Source organism: Crocodylus porosus, unplaced genomic scaffold (genome assembly GCF_001723895.1).
Source record: "Crocodylus porosus isolate Cpor-Errol unplaced genomic scaffold, CroPor_comp1, whole genome shotgun sequence".
Classification (NCBI taxonomy): domain Eukaryota; kingdom Metazoa; phylum Chordata; order Crocodylia; family Crocodylidae; genus Crocodylus; species Crocodylus porosus.
In genome coordinates this window covers 96655842-96661841 of record NW_017728886.1, presented here as the reverse complement: position 1 = coordinate 96661841, position 6000 = coordinate 96655842, and the positions used below count along the sequence as shown (strand labels likewise).

Genomic DNA, 6000 nt, shown 5'->3' with positions numbered 1-6000 from the left:
CCTTAGCTTTCCTGACAGCCCCCCTACAGGCCCGAGCAGAGGAGGTATATTCCTCTTTGGAGATAGCGCCCCCCCTTCCACTGGGTGTACACTGCCTTTTTGGTAAGCAGGCATTCCCGGATGCCCTTGGTGAGCCAGGGGGGCTTTCAGGCACTCTTCCCCCCTTGCTTCTTGTTGGGATGGACTCCCCTTGGGCCCTGAATATCATTTCCTTAAGGAATGACCACTTGTCCTGGACACTGAGTTCCCCTGACCTCAAGGACCCCAGCACCTCACCCACTAGTCTCCTCAACTTGTTGAAGTTGGCCCTCCTAAAGTCTAGGGCTGCTGTCTTGCTGCAGGCCCTTGACACTGTGCTGGATGATGAATTCTAGCAAGCGATGATCGCTATCACCCAGGTGGTCAAGAACCTGGAGGCCCCTTACCAGGTCATCGCCTGTGGCCAGGACCAGGTCCAACAGGGCATTTCCTCTGGTGGGACTGTGTACCTCCTGGATTAAGTGGAGGTCCTGTATCTCAGCCAGGAACCTCCTGGAACAGTCCGTCCTGGCTGACTGTTCCTCCCAGCAGATGTCCGGGTAATTAAAATCACCCATGACAACTACATCCCTTGCCTCAAGTGCCTCTGCAAGCTGGCCTGAAAATTCCAGTAATTCTACAAAGGTTGAGAACTACTGCTATAAATATTACTTCCAAACTTCTCAATCAGGACTTTTTCCTCCCCCTGCCATCCAGTTGACTTTTAGCATCACAACAGAATCATCCAGATGCCTGCGCTGGGCTGCATCATAGTCAAACTGAACAGAAACAGACAAATGTAGTTTACCTTCATAGTTTGAAACTCGGTACCACAAAAGTAGTTGGACCCTTGATGGTGGAAATGACTTATCAAACTAAGAGTTCTTTCAAAAACTTTTTTTTTTTTTTTTGCCTTCCCTTTTCTTCTTGTGTTTGCACACATGTGCCTGTGTTCCTTTCAGTGTGTTTGGTGCTATATTTTTCCTTTTTAGGTTCTGATCTGCAGAGGCCTTTTCTAAGTTTTATATGCAATCTTTGTATTAATAACTAAGTGTATCCATGAGGTCAGTACATTATTTGGAAAGAACTTTTTCTACTACAACTTGACTACCCCTATTAAAATCTTGATAGTGTATTTTATTAAACTTAATGTGAAGGCCTTTCAATTACATAAATCTGGATGTGGCAACCTATAGTCTGTCAGCTGGATCTGCTTCATGGAGCCACTGGATCCAGCCCATATACTTTGGCTGCATTTCATCAGTGAGGAGCTTTCCCTGTGTTGTGGGTGGGTGGCAGGGAGAAGCAGGAATGTCTGGGTCATAGCAGTGGCCTGCCCTGGACATGAGTAGGTCATTTTGGTAGACCTCTGGCTCAAATGTTTGACTTGACTGCTAAATCTAGGGGGATGAAGGAGGGAAATCTTTTACAGTAGCTGGAAAATGGAAATAGGACTGTTCAAAAGGAAGACCTCTTTCTGTGATGTTGCATTAAATGTTACAGACAACAGTGCTACCTGTGTAGCTGAATAGATTGTATTTCTTATTAAATGTGACATTTCTCATAAGTGCTTGTAAGTGTGTTTCCAAGCCCAAAACAAGTTATTTCCATGTTTTACTTGAATGGATTATAATAATAGTAAAATTTCTGTGGAATTATTTTGTGTAGTTTCATAGGGTGAGCTGTTTGCATGCAGGTTCCTTTTTACTTTTGTAGAATAGGAGTCATCTGGCAGTTTTACTTCAGAGTTTTCTTTCATTTGTGGCATTTGATATTCTTGGAAAACTGGACTATTTGAATTGCTTATGCTATATTTACTCTTAGCTACACCCCTCCCCCCTCCAAAAAAAGCCTTCGAAAATGGGTAGGGGGGGTATCTTAAACAGGGAAGCTGATTTTATTCATTTTATTTATTTATTTGCACAGAATAGCAGCAGTGACACTTCTATTCAGGCAGCACGGACTTCCTGGTTGTATTCTGATCTCCTTGATTGCTGCTAATTGCTGCTCACTGAACAGGTGTTAATGACCCACTCCCCTTTTCAGTGGTCTTGATAATCTAGTAATGAAGGTAGCCTTCCTTTGGCAATTTTGATGAAAAATTTGCAGCTTAGCTACTTCTAGTCTCTTCTCCTAGTTTGCAGCCCTACAGATGGTTTTTAGATCTTTTGAGAATCCTAGATCTGCCTATAGATCTAATCAGCAGCAACACCTTCAAGTTTTGGCTAAGCAGCCAGGAGCTGCTGATAATTCAGCTGTGAAAGGGATAAAATCATAGCTTTTGGTTGAGCAGGAAAGGGAGGATGAATGAGCTGAAGATGAGACTCTGTCCCTGCTCTGTGTAGCCACGACTTTGGAAAAATCTTTTTTTGTTTTTTGTGTGGTTTTTTGTTTGTTTTTTGTTTTGGTTTACCCCTCCTTCTGCCTTGCCAAAAACAATGTGTGTGTCTTATTTGGTGGGCAGGGGGCAGTGAAAGGGGTGGTAGGTGACAAAATTAACAGTATTTAATTCAATTTTAGTTTACCTAAGCCATTCTATTTTATGGCTTCAGTGCTTTCAGCTTGGTTTCATTTGTCTTTTGAATTCATTGATAATTGTTTAGCTTCTTAATAGAATTTTTCTAAATATTTATTTGTTATCATCTGATAACAGACTGAAAGAGTAAGTTTATATTGGCAGTTCCCTTTCCTTTCCCCTGAATAGAAATAATCTCCTGTTTTCTTCTTTTTTTTTGTATACGATTCATTTTTCTCACTTTTGCCTTTGTGCAATGCCCCGCATGTGATATAGCTGCCATGCTTTTCAGCACACCCATGTTGGTTCTCAAATCCAGGTTCTGTGTATTTCAAAGTGGTGTTTCTCAGTTACAATAACCTAACTAACCTCTTGACGATTAGATCTCTCTCAAGCTGCTTCTGTGATTTATGGTGAAGCATTTGAGAGACTGTGGATTGCTTTTTGTGGTTTGTTTGCAGGTTCAAATTTCTTGGGCATGGATGCAGGGCATTTTTTTAGGGTATGGACAGACATAATACTTGAACCGTTCCAAGAATGCAGCTGTTTTGGGAACTAGTTCACAATTATTCCTGGGCAGCAGTGTTTGCATGAACATTTCCAAAGGTTGTAAGTAGAACCTCACTCTTCAGTAACTGCACTGTTGATGAGGTGCCACTGAGTGCCCAGACCATCATGCTTTTCAGGGAGGAAAGGAGAAGATGCTAGGTGCTGGGCTGCTGTGTGCCCCCCCTGCTTGTAATTCACAGGAGACTGTGTGCTCTGCCCCTCCTACCCCCCAAGAAGTCTGTAGCTTTTTCACCCCTGCCTTAAAAGCCAATTGCTGTCAATTTGCTCTCCATGATAGAGACCCAGGCTCATTTGGGATGAGGGAGAGGCAAGACACTCAGTACCCGTGCAGTCTACCTCCCCCAAAGGAGCCTGGCTCCTCAGAGCACAGGGTCTCAAGCAACAAGGTGAAATTGGCACTGCTTTCAAGGTATGAAAAGCTGCAGAGATATGGGTGGAGGGAAGGTGCAGCAGTTATCTGCCTCTTGTCCTCCCCCAAGGAACCACACAGTCTGGCTGGGGCAGAGTCAGAGAGGGTAAGTGGTACAGTTGCACTCTCATTTCGGACCACTCAATGGAAGCAACAGTAAACAAAGCAGAAAATAATCTCTTCCCTACCCTCTCCCTTTCTCCTCACCACCCCAGCCACTGTTGATTTGTGGGGAGGCTCCGGAACTGCTTTTGCCCTGTTCCAGTTGGGGACAGCAGTGTTGCCAGGTGCGTTCCTTCATTTCCTGCCTGCGTGTGCATCATCCCCCCCCCCCCCCATGTTTGCTTCAGAGCTGACAGAGAATACCTGCCGGGACCAGGAAGAGAAGAGGTTTTTGCGTGCCATCATCACAACCACTGTTCCTGGCTGGAGCAGGGCAGAAAGCTCTGGAGCTCCCCTCTTTTTCCTTACCGCTCTCTGCCCTGCAGCTGGGGATAGCAGCAGCTGCAGGGAAAGGGGTGGGGATGGGTAGGAGGCTATGTGTTACTGAGAGAGGAGGTGAAGGGAGCAGATTCTGAAATGTTTTATGAAGTTTAAGCCAGTCTCAAGTGGCATGCAGAAGTCAAGTTGGGGTTTACAGTGGTCTAAGCTTTGTGTCCGTCCACACCCTGAGTATTTGTTGTCAGTTGAGGAGTTTGCTCCCCCAGGGCGTATCCAGGTGTGCATGAATGTTTGGTTCCCCAGCAACAAGTAGCAGCGGAGCACCTTGCGCTGCAGGTACTTGTCCCTGGGGAACGCCTTTGGATGCAGCAAGTTGCTCTGAGTGAGGTAGGGGAGGTTGGGGCTAGCACTATGCTGGCTCCAGCAACCTTACCTGGGGTCCTGGGAGGCCTCCTGGGACTGCAGCCGCAGTGATTCTACTGTAGAGCTTGGCTGGCAGCAACAGCTCAACTCCGGGTAGCCTGACTCTGCTTTTCAGCCGTGTTTGCTGCCTGAGCATGTGCTGCGCCATTTTTTTTCAACCCCTGGACATCCAGGGTTAAAAAAAAATAATATAAACTGGCACAGCATGCCCTTGCAGAGCGGAGAACAGGGGACTGTGCAGTGTGTGGCGCAACAAACGTGTTTGCAGTGCCACATGCCACAGGACCATGCTTGTCTGGATGCGCCCTCTGTGTTTCCCGTAGTGGTTTAATTGGACGTTAAAACACATTGCCAGTCTTATGTTTTTCATACAGTTTTTGGGCTTTTTGCTTTTGTTTTTTCTAATTGCGCCATAAGCCAAGTGGTGTACATGTCCTACGGTGAGTAGAGGCACATGTGTCAGCTCAGTTGAATGTTTAGAATTTTGGTACTGAATACTCTAATTTGCATGATGGGTTTTTACATCAATAGGTATTTTGGTTTTCTTGTGTCTAACACATCTCCGTTTATTAAATATAAATGAAGGAACAGTAATATGAGAGCAATTTGACTTCTGGCAGTGCAGTAGTATACTTTATGATCAAGAGATCGTCCTGAAGTCATTTATACTGTACAAGTCCTATCTAACTATGAAATCGCAGTTGCTGAAAATATCTCTGCCTACTGAAAACTGTTTACTTAAACTAACTGAAAACTAGTTTTATCAAGTTTAAGAATATCAGGTTGTCACAGCTGACAGACGGCATAGGCACTGAAACTCTGTGACCAGTGGTGCTTAATGATTTGGCCACAAAGGCCAGAATAAGTGACTTGGGACCAGTCTGTAGGCTGGATCCCACATTGGGTGGGCACGCAGGATGGGACTGCAGATGTGATCTTGCACGTGGCCTGACCCTGCACACTGGATCCAGCTGCAGAATGACCCTGTGCACTGGCCACAGCACATGCCTGTGTGATCTAGTGTGCAAGTCACATCACTTGACCTGTGAGGCTCCCTCTGGGTCTGGAAATTTGGTAGCAGGCGAGCATCACTAAACGTTGCCACTGCTCCCTTGCAGCCAAATTTGTAGACCCATGTGCTGGATGACGTGGCTTTGTGGGCCGCCCACAGATTGAGCACCACTACTCTAGGCTGGAGAAGGCAGAACTGCATCAGTTACATTGTTGGCAGTTAGGTTATCTATACAATTAAAAAGGCTAAAAACTATTTTGCAGAAGATGAGGCTTGCCCAAGATATGCCAGTTGTTTGAGGCAATTGGATTTTCTCGTTCTGCCAGGCAGGACTGTGAACATAATACAGCGTTGGAAGTTACATTGTTCAAACCAGAAAATGTAGGTTGTAAGGGTGCATTCATTAGGGAAATCTTGATGGAGCAGCTCTGTTCTAGGGATGGTGGCAGCCAGGAGCTGTGTTGTGCCTTCACAATGACTGCAGGGTGTAAAGTATTTGGTATTGTTAAGAGAACATTATAGCTGTATACTGGTAAAGTGGACAGAATTTTTTTTGTCTGATCGCTAATATTACTATGGAAAAAGTTTGCAAATGAATACTTGCGCTTTTTT

General features: G+C 45.1%; 1 protein-coding gene across 4 annotated transcripts in view; it reads left to right on the top strand.

Annotated features, from left to right (window-relative positions):
• Positions 1–6000, top strand: part of EZH2 (enhancer of zeste 2 polycomb repressive complex 2 subunit) — a 73905-nt gene that overhangs the window by 29601 nt on the left and 38304 nt on the right. The window lies entirely within an intron of this gene.